General features: G+C 44.5%; 1 protein-coding gene across 6 annotated transcripts in view; it reads right to left on the minus strand.

Annotated features, from left to right (window-relative positions):
* The window catches only part of LSAMP (limbic system associated membrane protein), a 1005382-nt gene that overhangs the window by 37715 nt on the left and 954979 nt on the right, over positions 1 to 12688 (minus strand). The window lies entirely within an intron of this gene.

A 12688-nucleotide genomic window follows, 5' to 3' on the forward strand; every position in this document is an offset into this window, starting at 1 on the left:
TCTCCCTTGCTGCAATTTAAAGCTATTATTTTTGTCTTAGCCACTACAGACAAAAAGAACAAATCATTCCCTCCTTCCCTGCAATAGCCTTTTATCAACTTTTAAATCACTTATGTTCCTCCCTCAGTTGTCATCTTTTTTTTTTTTGGCTGCACATTGCCAGGGTCTTTCAACCTTCTTTTGTAGGTGAGGTTTTTTTTAGACTCTTGATCATTCTTGTTCTTTGCTTTTAGACCCCTCTGACAGGTTCACATTTTTCTGGCAGTGCAATACCCCAAACCCAACACAGTATTTCAGATGAGGTGTTACCAGGGCTGGACACAGATAAAGGACTGCATCACAACTTCTGCACTGTGCTGCTGTCTGTATAGCAAATATGCTGTTTGTGTTTTTGCTATAGCATAAATCATTTCTGTTTGGGAACCCTTTTAATTCCCAGATCCTCTTATGACATATTGTTACCTGCTAATAAAGCACTTTTAAAATCCCACCCCCAATTTAAACTGACAACCAACACTCCCCTCCTTTCACAGCAGCACTCCCAGTTGGTAGGTTAGTCAGTTGACTGGAAAGTTAATCAGACATCAGGGAAAGAATCAGAAAGAAAAGGTTAAAAGGTAATTTGCCTCTGTTTTGCAAATCATTTGCTCTGCCGTTCTGCCTTGTTTATACACAGGGTTCATTCCAAGTGGGGCTGGCTTCTCCTGCAATTTGCCCTTGTCACAAGACTGTCACCGTAATGAAAACAGGGTTGAGGGTGACTTAACCAGCTCTAATGGAGTGGCACACTCATTAAGGGTGCTGTTCAGTCTGTCTGTCAGAGAACCACATCAATGAAGTGCCAAAGTATCCTAGGGTACATACTTTCTCAATGGAAGATGGTTTTTAGCTTCTCCCCTGCATACATATATGCACTTAAAATGTACCGTGTACCCTGTCCAGCCGGAGAGCATTTACAGCTACGCAAAACCCCTCCCAAGACATGATGAGTTGCTGGTTTGCCCAGTGGAGTTCTCTAGAGGTAAGTGAAAGGCAGGACTTCTGTTTTAAAGGGCATGCCAAAGACATCAATAACCCTATTCAGCTCCTCTTTCCCCTGCTCAGGACACAGATACAAGCACAACACTTCAGGGAAAGTTTCTGTGACAGTCTCGCTGAAATAGTGGTAGCACTGTTCTTGTCCTTGCACTGGTGACCCTGGGCATCAACATTTTGCTAGAAGAACTTAGCTGCTCTCACTTGCAAGACAGACCCTTTTGCTTGCTGCCTTGTCCCCTCTAAGAGTACATTAACCATTTCTAACAAAAAGCATTTATATAAAATCGAGGTGTCGTAGTAAAGACCAGGGAGAGGATAGATGTATCACAGTGTGTTAGAGAAATGTCAGGTTGTGATATCTTGCAGAGAGCTGTAGAGATGTTTTCACTAATTCACTTTGGCAGCCAGATTAGGTGAGTCATATTAACTCTAACCTCGAAGGCAAACAGGGAGTAGTGGGTGCAGGAACAGAGCTTTATCCATCGAGTGAATTTACAAATGTTTCTGCGCAGGAGCCAGCTTTGTCAGGGAACTGATGGTTGTCGCTATGCAGTTTATCAAAGCAGGGAGGGAGAAGGCTTGGACAATGCTCCTTGGTAGTGATAACAATGAACATATTCTATTAGGTGAACAGAGGGATTGCCAGCTTCTGGCAAGCAAGCCACTCCATTCCCATTAAGAGAAGACATTTGCCTTGAGCACGTTTTCAAGGGATGAAATTCTGACCCTTCTGCCAAAGCTTCCTCACTGACAAGGGCTGTCTCCTGGCTGTTCTGCCTGGTTCAGTACAGCCCTTTCCCAGTGGGGGCCTTTCAGGTTTCCCTAAGGGGATGACTATTCACACAGTGCAGCTCTTCTCATCCCAAATCATCCCCTCCTGTGACTTTAGGCAACCTGCTTCCCTGCAGGTTTTTTGCCTTTCACACGTTCATAGTTAGCTTGGTTGGTTGTTGCAGCCCCATTAAACACCATCTTGCCAAGCTGTAGCTCCTTAACTCTGTCCCAGTAAATCAGAAAGAGGAGCTTTCTGCTCTGGAGGCTGGAGATAGAGAGAGTACAAGCCTGGGAGGCTTGACAATCAAGCCAATAGGGAACGACCCCGAGCAGCACGAGCCAGGCGGCTGCTGCTGCTTGGAGCTGGCAGAACCCTTTGTGCAGAGGGATCTGCGGCAGGCGGCTTTGATGTGTGCAGGAGGAAGGCTTTGAAGGCCCACTTGCCTCAGCCACATTTCCTATCCCCTGGCTTCCTAATTGGACCCAGTAAATAATGAACCCGAAGAGCAAATCTGCTCAGCTGTGCTAGCCTGCTGGCAAGCAGGCCCCCTTTCCCCCTGCCCTCTGGAAACAGCCTTGTGCAACCCAGTTGGCTCTGCATATTGTCCTTGTTGGTGTGCACACCTGCCTATGCTCCTGTGTGTGTATATGTATATATGTATAAATAATATTACGTGTTTTATATACTATGCATTTAAGTTTTATATCTGTAAATCCAACTGTGTGTGCAGAAACACAGACTGACATGCTCCCCACATACTTATGGGCTCTTCTGACCTCCGCCTGAATGACCCCTTTCACTGCCACACATCATTACTCTTTCCTCAAAGGCTAAATGCTTTTTTTCTAGAGATGACACGCACCCAGACGAAATCCCACTTGTACTGTGTACAGACAGGTCTTTCAGGTAGTCAGGGGGCCAGCAATGCATTCAGTCACGTGCTCTACCAGAGAGGCCTTTCCCTTCACGCCCTAGTCTTTACATCTCCAAAGGGGAAGCTAATTTGCAGGGGTGGCAGCCACATTTTGTTCCATCTCCTCTCCTGTTTGTCCATCCAACACTTGTGCAAAAATTATTTTAGTTCTCTTATTTTTTTAGCACTGCTGTGGTCTTAAATTAAACTGAAGTTCAGATCCACTGAAAGTATCTGTTTGCATTTGACATGTGGAGAAAGAGATCAGCCACCCTGCTCCTATGTTTGTTTTCCCTCCAAGCATCTTTGTACTTGTGAAGAGGGGAAAGCAGAATGGGTTATGCATCTTTGTTGGGCCCTCCTCTGCCTAAAACAAGATGTGAGGAGATAAAAAGGATTGGAAATCAATAAATGCCATTTGAAGTTTTTTTGTGTGTTGCAACTTCTATTGCTGAACTGCAAGTTTTGTTGTCTCTGCACTCCCCATTTAATGTTTGAGGTTTTGCTCACCTAACTTTCCTCCTTCTCTCTGCACCTTATATTCCCTAGGAACAGGGTTCTGAAAGACAAAAATAGCTAAGGGAGCCTTTGACATAATTTTTTTGTTTTACCTCCAGCTGGGAATTTTTTTTTTTAATTCAAAACTTTGAAGTTTTCATTTATCAGTCTCTATCTCCTCAGCCATCACAGATTCCAATGAGCTTGGCATTTTTTTCCCATCCCTTAGTTGAAGAGGCTTGTTTTTGGCAAAGAGATCAGTGGAGAGCAGCAGATGGTGGGTGAGCAAAGGGACAGCTAGTGCTACAATGATACAGTAAGGAAGGAAGGCAGAAAAACTCGCATGGCATGGGAAGTGGTGAAAGTGGGGAAGGCTTGAGAGCAAGAGAAAAATAGATGGAAAAAACTCGGATGGGGAATGGAGAGAGGCACAGTGGCTGGTAGAAAGAAGTGCAAACACAATGAGATTCTTCAGTGACTGACAAAAAGAGAAAATGGTAGTCAGCTACTGACAAAGAGAAACTCACTGAGAGCGAGTGAGAAAGACAGGAGAAGAGATAGTGGCAGACAGAGAGATGTATGGCATGGAGAGAGGCAGAGCCATCCCTTGTGTAAAGGGAGCCATGAAATAACAACTGCCAGAGGGACAGGAACAGAGGGGTCACATGTAGTAAGGCAGTAATTACTCTGTTTAAGCAGCAAGGCACAGCAGGGTATTTATTGTTTAAGCTGGCCTCATGCCTCCCATGCCCTTAGGTCTGTAGCTATTACACATAAACCAAAAAACTAGTGCAGTGCCAGGGAGGGCTCTGGCCTGGCTCTGGCTTCATGAATGAGAATGAGTCAGATCAGGAGGAAACACCCTGGCACGGTTTCTCCTGGCGTTCACGGGACCTTGCTCATCAGCAATCACATTTGCACCTTATGTGCAAAGCTGGCTGCTGTGCCTCCCAAGCCAAAGGCAGTGCCTGGGATGCTCCCTGGCTGAGGCAACACAAAGTGCCTGCTGGCATAACCAGGGTTAAGAAAGTGATTTTTGCGGGGTCTTTCTCCTCAAACTCCATGCATCTATCATACAAATAATAAAAAAAAACAAACAGAAAAAACCTTCCAGGTTAAGAGCAGCTTCCCTAGACTGAATGATGTCTCTGTGTTCTCTCTCCAGGGACAGCACTGACCAAAGCACTTGAGACGATTCGCCATCGCTGATGGCTCTGCCCAGGAGACGGAAGCCAAAAGCTGACAGCTCAGAGGCATTTTGCAGCCTGGCTGTGTGTGCATGTCAGTGGGGTTGTCTGCTTGAGGCAGCCTCAGCGGGTCTGCTGTGTGTTTGAATTTCCACCCCCTCTTATTCATAAACGACCACGAAAGGCCATCACACTGAATAGCCCTTCATACACAGCCCTGAATCTGGGCACAGAGCAGGTGTGCAACATACTCCTTCGTCTCGGCAACTGATTAGATTTTCCTTTTGAAATCGATATCTGAACACTGGAAAGAAAGGGAACCACACCCTAAAAAAAAAATCCCACCCTGCTTCAGGTCAAAGCCTTCTGCTTGACCAGTGGTTTTCTTCTGTTCTTTGCTGAATCAGAAGAAGGAAATAATGTTCTGGCTCAACTTGAGATATAATTTAAAATAATTATTTAACATCGAAGAAGATGACTTTTTTTTTTTCCAAAATTACTTACTGAATTTAAACCAATTTTGTTAACACTTTTTTAATGAACACAAACAGCATTTTTTGGATAGATGAATTGCTGTTGAATAAAACTTGGCTGTGATGCCAGTGTATAAAGTAAATTATGAACCATGAGGTAAATTAAGTCATCTAATGTCACAGCTACAATATTACACTCCCTAAATGTTACATACTGCAATGTGAGTTGTCATGACTATGCTACCAAACACCAAACCTTAATTTTACTGCCAAGAAAATGACATATAAACATGAACATACCAATAGTTGTACTGTTTCTGCATCTCAAAATTTTTGCCTGCTGTTTTTTAGAGGGTACTTTACAACAACATGAAGTAGAAGGCATCGTCACCTAGATGAATCACTGAGATGACACCACATCTTTGAGTGTATTAAGAAAGCCTCAGGGCTATGAGGACAATGCTAGAGCAGATAAAACAGAGATTGAAAACAGGAGGTCAGACAAATAATCACAGCTCAGGCAAAGGAATTGTTTGATGTGCACACATCGATGACAGCACACCAACCTCTCGCTCCCAGCAGTGTGGACAGCACTGTAGGGATCTGCACCCTCTTCCTCCACCACCTACAAGAGGATGGGCCAGCAGTTGTTCTTGGCAAGAGGAACAGCAGAGTGTGTTTGTGGGTGTATGGGTGTGTGAGTGTGATATATAGGTCTTTATTTCCCACTGTGCTAAACACAAGAAGGTAATGCAAACCGAGAGCTGATGCAGGGGCATTTGGCCTCATGTACTCCTTTCCCTAAAGTTCTTTTATTTTGGACAATGCAATTGTGCTATTATCTTTATACAGTTGGAAGACAAGTTCATCCTCACAGACCCGAGACCAAAGAAAAGATTGACAGCAAAAAGTCCCATCTGGGGCAAGAAGCCTGACTGAACTGTATAATTTCTGTCCTGCCTGTGAAGAGTGGGGATGGTCTGCAGTGTAGTCCCTAGTTTAATTCCACAAATCATTATGTCAGGCCCAGACTGTAGGAAAACCTCATGTGATGGTGCTCAGTGGTACCAACTGTGCCAGTCTCTCAATCCAGGAACTATAGGGTTTGTCTGTGTTTGGTGCCATCTTTAAAAATCCTTGTTATGTTCTTTACAAAGACTGTTGTGTCTCCTGTAGCTCAAGACATGCACAATACACTGTTGTGCAAGAATCGGTTGTGCTCGCTTTCGTAGGCATCCATGAAAATGTTTTCCTGTTTCTAAATTTAATGTATTTGCTCCCTTCTGTCTTATGTCCACTCATACTTCTTGAGATGAGAGGATAAGAATGAACACATAACTGTAACCTAACTTAAAAACTAAAAAAAAAAAAAAATAAAATAAATTAAAAAAAAATATATATATTGAATACCCCTGCCATGATTCAGCTTAGCCCATAGAATTCCATTCTTCTGTGTTTGAAACTTGGAAAAAGGCTTGAGAAATTACGAATTGGCCCAAATTTACTTGATATGGGAAAGAATATTAACTCAGAAGCTTAGACATTGTTGTGGCTTTTTCTCTGCAAGCTGACGCCAAATATTTCCTGGCCAGATCACACAGCCTCCGAATCTCCTGTCTTTTTGCAAGATGGCAGTTCCTGTAGCTCACCCCTGTTTTCAGTGAGGCTACTCTAAATATGAAGTTCGCAAGGAACACATAAAGACTGGGATTTCTGTATCAACCTGGATCTTGCCACTGATCTTTTAAACAGCTATAGTTTTCAAGTGAGGAAATGAGGTCAAAGAGTTAAGCCACCCCTCAGCAAGATTTACCCTTTCAAAAACATGCCAGTGTGTTGTGATGCCTGGTGCCAATATTTGTATAGGTGGATTAGCTTCTTGAAAAATCATTTTGTTTGCTTTTCTGTTGACCCCTCTCCTTGCTGCAATGTTTCTCAATTAGATGTAGCACAGTGATTGCCTAACACCATCCCCCATATCTGCTCCTGGTGAAAGAAGCAAAGACGATATTCTGTGGGGAACACAACAAAGGATCAGGAGATGATGCTAACTGGCTGGATTTAGGATTGAGCATGTATGAAGCATTGCCAAGTATCAAGGCAAGTATCACAGAGGTTTTAAGGCAGGGTGGGGTACTGTTTGGGCTCACACGCTGCACAGACTTTTGATGAACTGGGCTGGCTCCTGTGATATTATCATCTGAGGTATCTGCTGTTGATTGATAGTGATAGAGGGCCAGATAAATGATTGCTTCGGTCCATGATATTTAATTCCTATGCAGTTAGCCACTCCCTTGCTTTCCAAAGAATAAGGAATCTCTCTCTCAAACTTGCAAGGCTGCGAAGGAGGAGGAAGGTGTTTGCTCAGTGTCTAATATTGCAGCCTGTACAGTCCTACAGGGGAGGCAAGCAGAGAGGACATACAGGCCCTGACTTTGAGCTCTTGTAGCTCCCTGGAGCAGTTACTACCATTGCTAGTGCAGCTGTTGGCCATCAGCACTATTGAAAATCATGCCTGTGAGGCAGGGTCTCTCCGCCAGGGATATGGGAAAAAGAAGGGGGTCACCAAAAAGGGAAAAGGCAGAACATTGTAAGTAGAAGAAACAGTTTCAAACCAACTGCTTTCTGACATTTTACAGCTTACCCCGTAAATTTAGGAAGGATTTTGAGGACAAACCTAAAAGATATTTCATTGCCTTTGTCCCAACTCCGTACTGCTCTTTCTTGTTCTGATGCTCATAGAAAACTTCTAACAGCTGTAACACTCCTGGCATGACAAGACCATGGCCAGCCATATCAGTCAGAAGCATCTCACTGGGCTTCACCACTGTGTTACTGTCATGGACAGGAATCTATTTATTTCTTCTCTCCCAGCTCCCCCAAATCATTTACATTCTCTGGGGAGAGAAACATCTTGCTCCAATAGGAGCCCAAGTCAGCCAAAAAACCCCAAAAAAGCATGAAAAAAATTCACTTTATGTTGAGGACTCATTGGCTCCTTTCCTTCTCAAATTTCCTGAAGTGGCAGGAGTCTTATTAGAGTGCCTTTGCAACTGCAAACCTGTGAGAGTTTCACTGGAACTGAAACAGCAGTTGTTCTAATTAAACAGCACAGAGCCAGCCACCTTAATCACCGGAATGATTTCATCTTCCTTGAAGAGAGAGTGGAAGAGGAATCAAAACTGATAAGAGAGAGGGAAGAAGGTGAAATGTGCTGAGCCCCTGGTTCCTCAATTTAAAGCACTAAGGGATGTCTCTCATCTCTGTAAAGATTCATGTGAGCTTCTGATGGCATGTTTTATTAAATGGTTATATAATAATTAATATTTGAAAGAAGGGTTTCCAAAAGCCACTAAATGCTTTACCAGGACAAGGCCCAATAGCTTTCAATGGCATTTGTGCTTGCATGTCACTCAGGTGCACTGGAAAGCTTCACCTCTGCTCCCTTATTAAAATCAGTGCCTCATTTACTCCATCAGCATGACCTTGACAGGCTACGTGGAAGAAACTAGGGGCCAGGGTGAAAACCATAAGCTCTCTAGGGAGAGGGTCCATGTTTGCTCAACCTTGGGTGGAAGGGGGAGGTGCCAGCAGCACACAGCCTGAGCGACAAATCCATCAGTTGAGGAGCAAGTACCCAGACACCAAGGACACCTGAGGAAATAACAGCATGATAATTCCCATTCTGACTCTCCCAAAGCCTGTAATGGGGAGGCACATCTGTCCCTGAGACGAAGCATGCTGGCAGGCCAGGTAGAAATGCTACTGGCAAGCTAGAGGGCCAGTGGGCCAAAGCTTAATAGGAAAACAGCAGTGATTTGTCTCCACCACTATTTATGTTTCAAGCACATGACAGGCTGTCATTGGAAGTGAGTGCTGCTAAATTTATTGCTTCTCAGATCTCCGTCACAGTTGCATACTTGACAAGTCACTTCATTTGAAGGGCTAGGTGTTGGGCTGGACTTTCCTCCCCCATGCTTTCCTCTAGTGAAAGCCACAAACAGCTGTCTTAACACCAAAACTGATCCCCTTGGGGGCTATATTATCATAGGGTGTGAGTTTAGAGAAGAGGGACATTCCTGGCATGTTCATTTTTAACCCTGATATACGCCAGTCTCGTTCTGGGCCACTTGGCTGCAGATGTGTGTCTGACAGGACACACATATGAGTGAACCAAACTAGTAACAGCTTGGTTACAGGGCTGGGCATTCAGAGACAGAGAACGTGAGAGTGTGGTGAGCACAAGTGAGTACCAGCTGGGTGTGTGGGCAAGAGCTGCCGAGCACTGTAAAAAAAGCAGTACGAAAGCTTGTGGGGATGCAGGAGGAAATGCAGATGGGTGAAAGAGTATCCAGGGATTAGACTCTCCCCACATGTGTCCAGGTGCATGGAAGGTGGAAAAAATACATGTGGAAGCACAGGTGTGGGACTGAAGTATGATGGAGCATTAGGGTGAAGATGTGAAGGAAGGAAGGCTGGCTGGGAGGCAGGGGAGAGGGTGAGAGGATGAGCACAGGGCTGTGCTGTGCCTCTGGTCTTGTGTGTGAAGGACTGCAGTACAGAGTGCATTTGCCTTTCAAGTGTTGCACGGTGCCTGCATCCGCACAGTCCTGTACATATCTAACGAAACACCTTTTGGCAGGTGGGAGAAGAGAAGACTCTTAATAATGGCTGAAAACCTATAACGTCCAGTTTCAAACAATCCTGGAAAGCAGCAGAAGGGGAATGAGGTTGCTGTTTGATGATGGGGGCACTAAGAAGCCCAAACATTCCCTTTTTTTTCTTAACTTGTCCTCATTGCACTACAGATACCTTGTTGAAGGACTCTGGTCTTAGTTGTGTGGAAGCTGCTCCCTGCTTTATGCAGCTGTGCTACTGGGCAGCACCACATCTTCTCAAATCCTCTGAATCTCCTTTTGGCCACAGATAGCAAGAAAAAGTTGTCAGGAATACAGTGTTGTGAAAGACAGCCAAATGGAACTGGCACATCCTTCTACCCCAACCACTCCCTTCATTTCTTCTACATATAGTGGACCTGTCCTTTCTTTCACACATACTCTTGATTTCATGCACAAGGTCCTTTTGTTCTCTCATGTGCATTTGGTAAATTACACACGTGCATGGCCATAAACATGTACCCCTACATAGAGTGTCATGAAGAAGCAGGACACATCTTTTTCCTGTCACAAGGGTGTAGGATGACTGCAATTCTCCACCAGCCCCTTAGGAATCTGCTCTGCTTGCTTTTCCAGTGGTGTAGGCCAGAGGCCCTTGTTCTGCAATTGCACTACACAGTTTATATGATTAAATGTAGCATCTGCAACTATATTAGCCGGGCTATTAGTGACAAGTGCTATCAATCCTCATACTTCAGTGAATAAACTGATCACCAGCTGGGGACAGAAATCTCCCCTTGTCTCTCATCACCATAATGTACAAACTCCTTTATGTGGGTTTCATGCCATCGTACACACACCAATGTTGCAAATGGGCCACTCCTCTCTCTCCTGGCAGTTTACAATGCTGCAACACTGGACTGTATTGACAGCAGGCATACTGACTGGCACCACAGCACATAGCACCTGGTCACCCCTCCTCTACTGCAGCACCTTCTCTTTATCAGCTTTGCCACTGGAACCATCTGCAATAGCTTGTCAATAATCTGTCCTCACCCTGCTTATTTGTGAATCACACTGACACACTGACAAAGGTTACCTCTTTAGAAACCCAAGAGCAGACGGAGGGAAACAGTGAGAGGTGGAGTTGTCAGTTAGACACTGACAGATAGTTTGGGGTATCTTCTATTCTTTCTTTGGTTCACTGCTTTCCAAGGAGCTTAAGAGACATCTTTTTATGGGTGGCTCATCCAAGACTGCTTTAAATTTTACTGGGAGTGGGGGAAAAACCCAACAATCATGCCCTCCCACCCAGCCGCCAAGGACCAGGAATTCGTCTGCAGTAATCATCCATGTCCTGTGGATTGAGGCCCTCTGACACTTTTACTGGATAACAGACCCTCTTAATAACCAGTAATTCAATCAAATTCCTTTCTATCACCTCTCCAGTACCAATACTCTGTCTGAGGACTCTGTATTGGCTCAGTGGAGAAAAAATAAGTCCTGCAACTTCTGACCATAAGGTATTGAAAGAATATTATAAAAACAGGTTTTAAAACACCCTGTTCTCAAACACTTATTTCCTTATTTCTCATCTGCTCTCAAAACTGCTGTCCTTGTATTTCTAAGTCCGGCATTCCAAATGGGATGCTGGGTTTGATTAAAACAATTTCCTGGCTTATAGGTTATGTCAATATCCTGGTGGGATTTTATGCCACTAATCTCAGCAGTCGGTTGAAGGAGAGGAGGCATGTTAACTGTATTAAAATGGCAAATTCACCTGCAGACTGTATTTTTTCACTACTTCAGGAGTAGACAGTCCTGAGATAATTTCCAGGCAGTATGAGCTTGCATATACAGGGGTATGCAACATGCAGGAAGGGGAGGGGAGAAGAGAGAAGGAAGGAGAACAGAGAACAGGGGAAAAAATGTCAAGACAAGAAAAAATTTAAAAAATAGCGTAAAGAGGATAGCTTGTGAGACCCAAGTCTTCAGGAGAAGGACAGAAAAGGAAATAGATAAGGAACTGAAACACAGACCATGAGATATAGAGGAAAGGTTGATTTAAAAAAAAGTGAGGGGATGCAGAGGGTTATGGCAAACAGGCAGAGCTCTGAGCAAGGTGAATTGCCATGGGAAAGCAGTGAGGAATGCAGTTAGTGTTGGCTGGGAATACAACATGCAAGGGGTAACTGAGGCCTGCGTCTTTCAGATATATTAGAATCATATTGATCTGTGGTAAACAATGTCATTCCTCACAGGCAATAGAAGGTTGTTGGCACTATCACTGAGAGTCTCAGACACTTAGATGCATGCACAGGACATACAATTAGAAAGAGAGGTAGGTTCCCATGACCTTTGGTAATAAGGGCTTGAGGTGGAGTGGGAATGTCTGGTGCTGACTCCTCCGTACTTTCTGCCTGCTTCATCTCATTAAAGGTGGGTAAAATACACCATTAACAACCATCCCATTTCCAGACAAACAAGTGCTCTCATTGCTACCTTCTCAAATACAGAGAGGTCCCCTGGAAAGTCTTAGTTAATAAAATGCTCCATGTTACAAGACAGTCTGCAATTCAAGGATCAAAAAGATAAGGAAGAAGCCATAGTCCCAACCCCCAGACAATTCTAGCACTGCAGGAGACCTAGAAGATATTCTCTAACACTTTCCATGTAGCCCTGGAAGAGCTCCTATGCATTTCTTTTCCTCTTCATCCCTTAGGCTCGTGCTATGAACACGCTCTGGTTTGCAAGGAGGCCATTGTGGCTGCCAAGAGGCTCAAGGAGGAAAGAAACAGTGAGCTTCTGCAGTCACCTGTCACTGGGGTCATTTGAGGTTTTGGTGCGCTCACTTACAAATCTGTTCTGGTGGGCAAAGACTCCTCACATCTCCCAGCTGCAGCAGCTTGTCACACAGCAGAGCTGGGCCACCAGCTGAACTACTGGATGCAGGCATGGCAGGGAGCCTGTAGGTTGGGATGCAACAGGAAGCTGCTGCAAGAGGGGATGGGAAAGAAGGCCAACCTGCTGGGGACCACCATGGGTCTGCTTCTAACACAACAGGAAAAATGGCTTTGCTGCTCTGTGATCTCCTAAAATGCAGCTTGCTCTGTCATATATAATGGGCAGGCTGAAGTCTGCTATGAGGGAAAAGGGTTCTCCACTCAGATCTGATGCATTCTGGCTTT

The sequence above is a fragment of the Neopelma chrysocephalum genome, unplaced genomic scaffold (genome assembly GCF_003984885.1).
Source record: "Neopelma chrysocephalum unplaced genomic scaffold, ASM398488v2 Primary Assembly neopelma1_60, whole genome shotgun sequence".
Lineage (NCBI taxonomy): Eukaryota > Metazoa > Chordata > Aves > Passeriformes > Pipridae > Neopelma > Neopelma chrysocephalum.